We start from the raw sequence: 12,970 nt of genomic DNA, 5'->3' as shown, positions 1-12,970 counted from the left end.
GGCACAGACAGAGTCAGTTACCACCAGTATAACAAAAATGGAGGTGATCAGGCCAAAAAGGATTACTTTCCCGCAGGGTATAAATACAGAATTTTTGCATATTAAATGAACAACTCTGCAATTTCATCACGGTGTGAGCAAATGTATAATTTCTTCAACAAACCAGAGCAAACAGAAAATAAATGTCATATTGCTTTAGCAACTAAGCCCTAACCCATTTCTTAATAATTATTCAGCACCCTCTATGCTAATGTCATCTGGAGATGTTTAAACAAAATATGAAACATTGACAATAAGGTTTTCTTTAAGTAACTAAGGGCCCAATTAGGACTTAGGCGGTGTGGGAGCTGGGCCTCCATGCCGCCGCTCCCCTCCCACACCGCCAAAGCTGAGTGAAGACCGCCCACCATATTACGAGTTTTCTCGTGTCTGGCGGGCCGTTCTTGGGCGGTCCCACTGCGGTGCCTTTGAAAAAGGCACCGCAACAGGAGTGCCAAAGGCAGTTCCTGCACGGCATGGACTCTGCAGTCCATGCCATGCAGTAACTGGGGTAGAAACAGACATCGAGCACAACATGTGCAAGGGACATAGGGAGCACAACATGTGCAGTCTATGCCATTTAGTAACTGGGGTGCAAGCAGACAGGGAGCACAATACGTGTAAGGGACACAGGGGGCCTTCTTTCCCCACTGCCAGCATTTTCATGGCAGGCTCACCGCCATAAAAAGGCTGGTGGCGGGGAAAGTCTTAATATGCTTGGCAGTGCCGCGGTGGCGCTACCAAGCATATTGCCTACCCACACTGCCGTGCCACTGCCAGGGATTACGGTTGCACCGGTCCCATGGTGGTCCGACTGCCGCACCACCGCAGGTTTGGCGGTCCTATGAACTACCAAACTCGGAACCCAGCCCTATGTCCAGTACAGAAACAGAAGAAATAGTTACAGGTAACAATTTTACATCCACACCATAGAAAGTTCATTGTGAGTAGAACAATAAAGCAGTGAAAATAAACTCATATGATCTGAGCTTGACTGTGTGCTGCTGAGCCGGTGGGGAGAGGATGAGCGCCGGGTGGGAAATACGAGTGAGTGACAGAGATGGAATCCATCTTGTCCAAGATGGTGTTTTACACACAAATGTGACATAACTAAAACCCATTATTAAACGCACTTCTACACATCAAAAGAAATTTGTTTGTAAGACAATTACACTATATCAATCTATAAAGGTGAACCTTTGTGTGAAAATGCACATTACATATTTTTATTGATACACAAAATATAAATACATAAAACAATTCCACAAAGATAGTATTAGATGTTCTCCTGCAGTGGCCATGTAACATTATTCTGTCTTTAAAAGAGCTTGCAGCAAAATGACCAACGCTTCTGTATCCGATTTGTTTCAAGAGAGTTTCAGATATCAAAGCTTTGGATATAAATAACAAATCGTTTTCCCCACAGGGTTTATCATTTTATATTTCGAGAAGAACTTATGTTTTTTTATCCTTCCTTTGTGTAAGGCTGTATGATGCACAGACTGCGACTTTACATCCTTCTTCAGCTTCTCGGTTGCTAATTTATGTGAAAAATGCTTTACTTCTGGCCTCCTCTTCTAATGTGGCCCCGGCTTCACACTAATCTTTCATGTGCATGAAGGTCTGGGCAGTTGCCTGTCCCTTAACATGAGCATGGTCATGGACATGTTGTGGACCAGAAGAGGTGAACCAACTGCTTCCTCTTTAGTGACACTGGACTACTTCCCCAGTCATTGGTTCTAGCACATAGAGAGGTAGTGGCAGTATGCTTTGTTTTAGTACTAGCGGGCCTTTTTTAAATAGGTCATGAAACTGGTAGCCTATTGGCCAAGTCATGTAAAGTTCCACTGCTAAAAGCCAACCTGAATCCTCGCTCTAATATTCTAGAGCATGTTTTGTTGTATGTCTGTATTTGGTCTGTGTGTTACACCCATAGTGTATGTCTGGTTGAACCATAGTAAAGAAGACCAGTGGGTTTTATTTTGGAAGCCATTGGCTTTGTCATGCGCACAACATGGAGGGGAGGTTACTTACCCAAAAAGTGGAAGAGTACTGCTGGGATTTCTGAGACTGGAGGAGGTGATCTAGAGACTGGAGTGGGGAAATATGGTACATTAGTAAATCAACAAGGTATCTTTGCTGCAGAGGCCTGCTGATTTGCCTACCTGAAAACTCCAGTTTGGTAGATTGTGAGAGTGAAGGGCGGGACCGCAGTCCCTGTTGATCAGAATGTGAAGGGTCCTTTGGAAGGGGCCAGCCTTTTGTCTCTCTTCCCAATCACTGGTGGTGTATCATTTGATAGACAGGTACAGACTGCTCGCACTTCTTTGTGCCTCTGTTGTGAGTGCTCCAGCCTGGAGACAACATTGCTGTGCGGAACCCTCATTCTAGACAAAAATAGGGTCTGTTAGACAGCTTGTGAAGGACACATGGAAGGGGAACAAATGCAAATTGGTTCTCAATGTGCAGGCTGACTATACACCCTCTGAGTGCAGAACCTGTATAATGTATTCATCACCCCTGATGAAGCCTAGGATGTGTGGCACTGTAAAAGTGTTCCCTGAACACATCATCTTGTCAGAATCTTCCTACTCAGTCTGTGTCACTTGCCCCTAGTGTGCCCGAGACGGACTCTACAAGAACAGCCATGGCACTTGCCCTGAGCGTGGCTGAGCACGCTGTGCTGCTGAAAGAGAGACTTTTGCCACGCAGGTGACACTCACTGCCCAGGTGTGCCCAAAGGACTTGTGGTGATTAGGCCTGCGCCACTTGCTCAATGTGTGCCAGAGCAGATTACACCACTATACGTGAAGCTTGACTATTTCATGTTTGAGCAACTGTGCAGCTGCCCGAGACGCAGACTGGAAATGCTCATGATTAGACTACGCTGCCTTTATTGAACTGTGAAGTGCCTAGAAGCATCCCAACTGTCGCCCCCTGGACCTAAGATCAAAAGTGGACTGCATTGCTGCCTTTACCCTGGGAGGTCTGACCAGCTGAGCCACTGTCTCAACAATCAGTCCAAGTGGAGGATGTGCTATACCATGACCCATTGGTCCAGCCTCCTACCTACTCACTGTATGCCTGGAAGAGGCAGACGAACCCAAGGCAGCTGCACTCCTGCTGTGGCCTCTGGACTCCGCAGCATGGTCCTGCATCCGCTCCTAGGATCAAAGCACAGGACTGGTGCATCTGCTGTTGGCACATCTTCACACCTTGAGAGGAGAGCACAGACTCAATCACATGGAGCCCTTGTTGAGGCCTACTGCAGACTCACAATTAGTGAGATAACAAAGTGAGAGACTGGGTGATCAGAACGCCGTTCAGAGGACTACGGGGAAAACAGGAGCTACTGGGCCTAACCATCTGGGTTGAGGAATTTTTCTCCTGGAGTCCCAGGCCCTACTGTAGGAAGCTGGCTTTGTATATACTATACCAAATGAGGTATAGTGTGCACAGAGTCCAGTGGAACCCCAAAGGTAGGCATAGGTAAAATAGATAGCACCTTACTCTCTATTTGTGGTAGTGTGGGCAAGCAGTAAGGCTTTATCAGAGGGTAGTGTTAAGACCAATTTGATTAGTATAAAAATAATATTTAGTTTTATTTATTTTCTAGAACCAAGTAAGCCTCACACAGGTAAGTGTAAATGGTACTTTTCAAGGCAGGTTGAACAATACAAGCATGCTGAATGAAAATTTATTATTTACAGGTTTGTAAATCTTTTCAATACAGTGGAAATTACTGTTAGATTACTTTACAGATGACTTTGTGGATTACTTTTTCTAGTCAATGTTATATGCTTAGATATCACACTGGTACATTTCCTAGAGAAAAGGTAAGTGAAGCAGTTTTTAGTTCTTTGCAGTTTCTCAAGTTCTCATACAAAATCAACTCCGCACATAATTTTCAAGAAAAGCAGTCAATGCAATCCTATGGAAGGAAATTGAGGTATCGGTTTGCAGGTAAGTACAAGTTTGTGGGAGTTGGTATTCTGGGCTTAGAACCAGGGTTCCCTCAGGGTCAAGGAGGCACTCTCAAAGTACCCTCAGCGGCACTAGGGTGACCGAGTGCAGAGTGCTGAGACCCAATGTTATCCAATAGGGGATAGGGGCCTCTGGTTGGTGGTTGCTCACGAGCAGGCCACAAGGCTGCAGGTGCAAAGCTCCTGGTAGTAGGCTCAGGACAAAGGGGGATCCGAGTTAGCACCCAAAGTACACCTGCAGTGGCACAGGGGCAGCAGGGTGCAGGGTGCTGTTTTGGCATCGGGTGCCCTGTTGATTTCAATAGGGATTCTGTGGTTGCAACAAAGACTGCAGGCTCGGGGACAATGATCTTCTGGGGGTGACCACCAGTTGGAGAAGTAAGTTGCAATGCCTGAGGATGCCGGGACACCGTCGGTTGGACAACCTAAGGCCGTGGGACATCGGATGCAGGGGTGTCTTTAGGCGTCTGGTTTTCTTACCAGCTCCGGTCGCGGTCGTGGGGATCCTCCAGAGAGAGACTGCAGGTGTCATTTGGAGTGTCGAGGCGGGTCAGAGATCACCAGATCTCAGGTCAGGATTGCCGGAGAGACCTCCTCATGGTGTTGGGCCACTCGAACTCGGGCCGTAGGTGTCGGGTGCAGAGTGTTGCAGACTCAGGGTATTGGCTGGGGCCAGAGTCTGTTTGGTGAGCAAATCCAGTGCTCACTGTAAACAAAGTCTTGGTTTTGGAAGGCAAGGAAGGTCCTTCGGGCTCTTTAGGCTGCTGGCTGCAGGACACACTGGGATTTCGCTGTTGCAGGTTCGAGGTGGGGACAGGCCGGTAGCACTTGGGCCAAGTCAGTGGGCATCCTCCTCTTCTTAGCTTCAGCATGGGTTCTTCGGTCCTTCTTCTTCTTGGTCGGTTCTTGTCTGAGGAGACAAGGTTCAGGTGTGCCCCTAAATACTGGATTTAGGGGCGTTACAGGTAACTAAAAGGTTGACAACAATGGGTCCGTTCCATGGGGTGGGTACACCCCCTATTAGGCCACCCTCCAGTGGGAGGGGGCATATGCCTCACTCTGGTTGGCTGGGTCCCCCATCTGCAAGATGGCGGGGACTGATAGTTGTGCTTCACCTCGCCTCCCCCACCTGAGGGGTGGGGCTGGCAAAGGTGGGCACACCTCCCATCCTCACTTGGTTTTCCCGCTGATTCTCCCGCCCAAAGTGGGGCTCAGAACCGGTGGGGCCAGTTGCTGAAAGCAGTACAGGCCTGGGGAAGCTCACAAAGGTGGCAAGCCTTTGAAGCTTCCCCTTCGTGGATCTTGCTCATCCTGGGGGAGGAGGCTCGGCACCTCGTCCCAGGATGTACATTCTTTCAGACCCCCGAGAGCAGCAGGCTCTTTACCCAGGGATCCAGAAACATATCTGGTGGTGGCAGCTGGCAAGCAGCCACTGAGCCTGGACACTAGTGTTAGGGCAATTTTCAGGGGCATCTCAAAGATGCCCTCTGTGTGCATCATTTTTCATTAAATCCCACACTGGCATCAGTGTGGGTTTAATGTGCTGAGAAGTTTGATACCAAACTTCCCAGTTTTCATCAGAATAGGGCACATTTTCATTGTGAGCTGCACTCAGGACAAACAATAAAAATGAGTGAAAATGCACCTTGTCTGTAATGTGGCCCCTGGTTTTGTAATTGTTTCTTCTTGTGAGTTAGGGGAAGTGGTTTCTAGAGGGCAAGTGTAATTCCTTTTTGCTAGCACCCTTCTTACTCTACATTCTGCTGTTCAAAAGTGTTAACTTTGACCCCCTCATAGCTGAGTTGTTGTATACCATGGTGTGGTTAGCGACTCTCGTTTTATAAAGAAACAAACTCTTTTTGAAAAGACCACATGGTCCATGTGCCAATCTCAGGGGACACTTCAGTCTGAGCATGTCTGCTCCTGAGGAAGATACCTCAGACTGCTCAGCATTGCCTTTGAGCTCGACACAGTCCACGAAGCCTATCCTCCAAGGGTCCAGGAGGCAAAATTCAGTTATTAAGTGCAGAGCACCAGACACCACAGCCTAAATTAAGCACTGGAAGGGACTTTGATAGTGGAAAGTGAGGCAATTTTGCAACTAATTGCCAGAAAGCACTGAAAATTGGAGACAGACGTATCTTCATGCTCCATGATTTCTGTAGAGCAACTACGTTAAGGAGGCAGGAGTTGCAGGGCATGAGAAAGGATTTTCCGAACCCTTAAATGTGGCCACTCATTGGAAAGGTGTAAGTGTTTAAATTTTTTCCAAGTGTTACTAGGGGTGCTACATGGGATTCCAGATGTTACTTTGGTGAGGTGGCATGGGATGAGAGTACATTGAAGGACATTTGCCCTACTAGAAGGCTTCTGCTTCTTGGAGCTCTGGAATGTGGGGAGGAGAATTGGGAAGATAGTTGGTGGCTGAGCTTGAAGACAGATTGCTGCACAAGCTGCTCCTGTAACATGGAAGAATCCTTCTTACCCAGTGGCAACTGCTAGTGAACAGAAGTGGTGAGTCAGACAGCGGGGAGGAGTATGGGGCGAAAAAATAAAAGATCACTTTCCTGCTTTCCAGACTCCCTTAAGCCAATCACAATGCTGCTGTCATGCTGGTAATAGCATTACCAGCATGACAACAGTGTGGTGATTGGTCGGAGTAGCCTGGTTTGCTGCTCAGACAGTGCCTGGGAGCCTGGGACTGTTCTCCACCCAGCTATGCACCACAGCCGGGTGGAGAAATGCTAAGTGCTCATGTCGATTTGACTATCCTAAGACGGCCGACCAAACGGTCATGCGTACCACTCCTCCTCCCTGCATGATGACAGCCCAGCCCTGCTCCGCCTTAAACTGGCTGAGCACTGAAAAAGAAAATGATAATAACATTGTGTTATTCTCATTTTATTTTTCCTTTTTGCACTGCTCAGAGAGCAGTGGGGCGAAGCTCCTCCGCCTTAACGGAGGAGCCACTGCAGTTCTTACTGTAGTGTAGTCCCAATAGTACCCTGTCCTGCAGGACCTACGACGTTTACGGATAACATATACTTTGGGTCTGGTGGCAGACTGACTCTGTACACCCCGGCCGCATATATTAGCCTATGGTTTGCATTAGCTAGCTCGCAGTGCCACTAGAATCTCCTGCTATCAGAGAGATTAGTTTTTGGCAACCTTAGAGCACAATAACCTCAGACTCGTGGAAACAATATATTACTTTCCACCTAGTCACTCGTGTTTGCTTGTTTTTGCTCTCAGAGAGATACGGAGAAGAAACAGTCGAGCATGCTTACAAGAATTTATTGTACAGTAGTTCTTCTCATGTACAATATGTGTGCTGTTACAACTGTAGCAGAGATATAGAACCAGCAGTACAGTGAAGAAAAAGAAATAGTATTGTACTATCATTTTTCAATAGTCATGAATATATACATGAATAAGAAAATGCATTTATAAAATGAAGTGCATACTCCTAAGATGCCTGACTAGATGTACCTAAGTGTACCTAGCATGTGAGTAGGTGCTATATAGCCTAAGCCTAACAGCCTAAGAGCCAAGAATCCCACTAGGCTTTAGTCAAATCCCCATACCTGAATAGTGAGAATGTGGGACTTCGTCCTGGACTTGGGCTGGACACCCCGCAATGGATCGTCAGACTACTGTCAGCTGGAGCGATGGCATGCCAGAGCCGCAGCATCTCTGGTCAGTGTGTCAGCCGTGAAGTCTCGGGTCCTTCCTGCCTTCTGATAGCAAGAGTTGCTGTATTTATACAGTCTATGTACCTGTGTTACCCATTGTTCAATATGAGGATGACGTTGGGGATTAAAACTTGTGCGTCGATGGGAGAGGTGAAGTATACCCCCTGGAGTGTGTACTCATCAATTATTCATATGTGCTAAGGATGACGTCTTAGCAATATCGATTGAGAAAATCCCACCCTCGGCATGGAACTAGGTGAAAGGTTTAGTCCATAAAAGGCTCCAGTCCTTATAAGGCGAGATGTCCGTATAAGGCATTCTGTCCTTATTTGGAGTTATGTCCTTATAAGGCTCGTTCATATGAAATAACGGGAGCTGATGTAGGGAAAGTGTACGATGTTGACTGGACCTATATTAGGGTACCGATATGAAATATAACATTACCTGTACGTGTGCAGTCATCTTTTCAACATTTTGGTGACAAGCTAGAGCAGTACAGGCAGTGGCGTAGTGAAACTTGAGGGCGCCTCCACAAAGCACATAGAGGGGGGCCCCCACTCTTTGGACCCAATCAGGGGCTCTCAGGTCAGGGGCCCGTGCACAGTGCCAAAAGGGGCCTCCTGGAGCTCGGGGACTAATGTTACGACACTTAGTACCAGAGCAGCTTCTGGATGTCAGCTGTTCCGTCAGAACACCAGCGGTAATCAGAAAGGCAATGTTAGGGCTGACGACATTGGTTTATATGTCAAACACTACTATAAAGGTGTAAGATTGCTTGTAATGGGTTTGCACTTCAGTTTTCTAGGTACTTTGCATCTGGAATATCAGGGAAATATTTAAAATTAGGGCTGTTGGCGCTTACATGCAGGAGCACGCAACGAGTGGTGATGTTTCAAGTTCTCATGTGACAAGTGGTGATGGATCGAATAGAAGGCGTCTCACGTGATGCGTCACCCTGACACAACGCCTTCATGCTTGCCTTATTGCAACAGTATAGGAGTGACACGCTGTGAGACGACTCTCTGAAACTTTTGCTTCCTATTACACATGGGTTCAGCACAACGCATTCACTGAAGCGTATGAGAGGGTAAACCAAACGATGGAATGGAAAAGCGATTTCTGTGACTTCATCTGTTTTCAGTGGAATCGCACTTCAACGTGGAACGGTATTTATATTTAGTGATATAAAGAATGATTAATTGCAATTTATCACATTTCCAGTGAGCAAAAGTTTTCATATTATAACTTTGTGAAGTCTTTTAGTATGTGGCTCCAGAGATTTGTATAGGGTATAATGTTTTTGTTTATCCATATTACCACCAATTAAAAATTTATTTGCCTTAAGGATCTCAGGACAACTGGATAATACACAACAACAACAATGATCATAATAGCTAGCATTGCAGCAACACTGATTTTGCAACTGGTTAATGTCCACTGTGCAATGGTAACTATGATATCCTGCTTTTGTGGCTAATGTGGAGTTATAAGAAGGCAAAGTACATTCATATTTATTGAAAAACTGCTTAAGTGGAGGAGGTTTAAAAGAATGAAAATACTTACCTCCTTTAGAGAATACCTGAAATCTGGATGTATTTCTGGATGCCATCAAATAACCGAGTTTAAGACTTTGTAAACAAATAATAAAATGATGATGGAAAGATTTAATTTTTACTGAACAGTTTTAAAAAATGACTGAAAATATGTATCTGCCTTACGAACTCTTGCTGTGTCTTGTGATTTTGAATCACATATGATGAAGTGTTGCAAAATCAGAAGATGATGAAGAGTTAAAGCAAGAAAGTTCAGGAGAAGCTGTGGCTTGGCACAGAAATGGTGTTGAGTGCTAGCATACATATTGCTAAAGGAATTGAGTAATCAGAGAAGTTTGTAAAAGACATAAGGTGCCAGGGAGTCAGATGAAGTGAAGCTGGTGCTGATATTAGTGCTGTGAATAAATTCTCAAAAAGCAATAGCAGGAAAGATGACATTAAAGGAACGGATGCAAAAAACTAAAAAATCATCTTTCAGATGCGAAAGTCTGTACCATGTTGGGAATTTTAAAGGATGCCCAGCTACAGACAAAATGTGTAATTGATGAAATCGGGGACATTTTGGCACAGAATTCAAGGCTAGTGTGGGGAATAAGGTTAATTACATCATGGTCAAGGAAGATGTGGAACAAAATCTAAATCCTAATGTAATTCTTTGTGTGAGAGGGAAGCATCATAAAGGTTTTCCCAACAGTATTATATGTGTGGATGATAAGAAAATATCCATGGTGGTCGGTTCTTGTTTGTGGTTCAGCATCCTAGTTAAATCATTAGTAATGGAGATGCGGTGTGATAGACAATTATTTCTCGAGGATGTTCAACCTGGGGGATTTACTGGCACAAAATAGATTTGATGGGGTACTTCTGGGCAGATTTGGAATCTGCACGTAGAAAAACCAGTGGAAAGATTTATGTGATAGATAAGGGTGATGCTATTCTGTATTGGCCACACATAATGGGCATTCATTTGGATCTCAATGTTTCTACACTTGTGTATTCGATGTGTGTGGATGATAATGAGGAGGGTTTTCCATCTACTTTGAAAAATAACTATTTTATGGTTTCTTGGAGCAATGAGGAATTTTTGTGGGATATAAGTTTCAAAATTATTTTTAAAACACTGCGATCCCAGTTAGATATAAAGGGCCTGATTGAGAGTTCGGCAGGCAGGTTACTCCATCCCAAACATGGCGGATATCCCATCAGCCTTACTACAAGTTCCATTCAATATAATGCACTTGAAATATGGTGAACCAGATATCCGTCACGTATGTGACGGAGAAACTCATCCGCCAAACTCTAAGTCAGGCCAAAAGTTTGGAATGTTCCTTTGGCCTATCAGGAAAATTTAAACCAATGTTAGAGGATTTGTGTTCTAAGAAGATCATTGAACCAACAGAATCCTCATTGTGTGTTTCCCTCATGGTCATATCATTAAAAGGTGATGGAGAATTGCATTTGTGCATCGATTTACTCAGTTTCACTGATGGGATCTGTGCAGATAGACACCCTCTGCCTAACCTCCTTGAGATGGTATCCAAATTTGCGTGTAAAACTTTGTTTTCTACACAGATCTTGCAAGTGTCTATAATCAGGCTGACTAACAAACGAATCAAGGCATTCGCCTGCTTTTGTCACAAATGAAGGAATATTCCAGTTTTTAAGAATGCCTTTTGGATTGGCAAGCACTGTGTGAGTATTCTAACGTCCGATGAAAGAGACACTTGAGGGAGTTACTGGTGAAGTGGCCTTTCAATATGATATAATGTTATTTAAGAAAGACTATAAGGAGCATGATAAGCATTTGCAAATTATTTCGAGTGTGTTGAAGAATAAAGGTTTGACTCTAATGTCCTCTAAATGTAGGTTCAGGTGTGAGGAGGTAGATATCTGGGCCATGACATTTCAAAGGAGGGTGCCAAAACCAAACAAAATTATATTCAAGCAGTTTTGAAATCTTCCGTACCTGTGATCAGAGATCATATTTTGTATTTTCTTCTGTTAAATGAATTTTATGCAAAGTTTGTTCAGAATCATGCTACAAGGTTCATCCTTTAAGACGTCTGCTAAAAAAGCGTTGAACTTTCTCATGGGTTCAAAGCAACAAAGAGCATTTGTGGAAATCAATTCATTTATTTATTTGTTTCAGCCCTTAGGCCAAACAAATAGGACACATCCATAAAACAATTACAAGTTTAACAATAAAAAAAAGATACATTAACTAAATATTTTATTCAATCATTAAAATTCCCAAGGATGCAAATTAAAAATGTATAGACAAAGAATTTATTTTAGTCAATATAACTTGCGGCTGAACATGGGATGTGCAATCATATATAGAAGCCAACCAGGTTAAAAAAATATACAGAGCCTCCTGCTGGAAAAAGGGTTCTATGTCTGAATTAGCCACACTGCACCTCCTTATGTTATGCTGTAGGAACAAGGGCTGGAGAATCTGCCTTTTTTCCTATAGGGTGTAGGAACATAAAACATAGGATAACAGTCTTTTTGCCACCAATCCTACAGGTGCAGCAGTCGATAATGGCTTTGTTATATGCCCTTCTTTTGGTATAGCGTTACAACAAACAAATGATGGACGGAATGCTGACAATGCATACATTCTCCCCCAGTCAAGAGATCTGGGTTAAATCCATCGTTCTTTTGCCCACTACACCACCCCAGTTTAGACATGGCCATATGCAAATCAGTCTTGACCCTGTGCCTCATGGGAACAGTCCAGCCCGAACTGCCAAGCCATGTCTTCCCTGGTCCGGAATCAAGCATCCTAGGACCGGTTTCTGGCTATCAGCCGTCATCAGCCAGGATAGCTTGACTCCAGTGGCGTAGTGAGCACGGGTCCCACATCTGGGAATACCCATCCCACTTAGGGCGAAAAGCGTTACAACAAACAAATGATGGACGGAATGCTGACAATGCATACATTCTCCCCCAGTCAAGAGATCTGGGTTAAATCCATCGTTCTTTTGCCCACTACACCACCCCAGTTTAGACATGGCCATATGCAAATCAGTCTTGACCCTGTGCCTCATGGGAACAGTCCAGCCCGAACTGCCAAGCCATGTCTTCCCTGGTCCGGAATCAAGCATCCTAGAACCGGTTTCTGGCTATCAGCCGTCATCAGCCAGGATAGCTTGACTCCAGTGGCGTAGCGAGCACGGGTCCCACGTCTGGGAATACCCATCCCACTTAGGGCGAAAAGCGTTACAACAAACAAATGATGGACGAAATGCTGACAATGCATACATTCTCCCCCAGTCAAGAGATCTGGGTTAAATCCATCGTTCTTTTGCCCACTACACCACCCCAGTTTAGACATGGCCATATGCAAATCAGTCTTGACCCTGTGCCTCATGGGAACAGTCCAGCCCGAACTGCCAAGCCATGTCTTCCCTGGTCCGGAATCAAGCATCCTAGGACCGGTTTCTGGCTATCAGCCGTCATCAGCCAGGATAGCTTGACTCCAGTGGCGTAGTGAGCACGGGTCCCACGTCTGGGAATACCCATCCCACTTAGGGCGAAAAGTGTTGCAACAAACAAATGATGGACGGAATGCTGACAATGCATACATTCTCCCCCAGTCAAGAGATCTGGGTTAAATCCATCGTTCTTTTGCCCACTACACCACCCCAGTTTAGACATGGCCATATGCAAATCAGTCTTGACCCTGTGCCTCATGGGAACA

This window comes from Triturus cristatus, chromosome 2_1, assembly GCF_964204655.1.
Source record: "Triturus cristatus chromosome 2_1, aTriCri1.1, whole genome shotgun sequence".
NCBI lineage: Eukaryota > Metazoa > Chordata > Amphibia > Caudata > Salamandridae > Triturus > Triturus cristatus.
The sequence above is the reverse complement of the archived record's forward strand: the minus strand, read 5'-3'. Positions refer to the sequence as shown.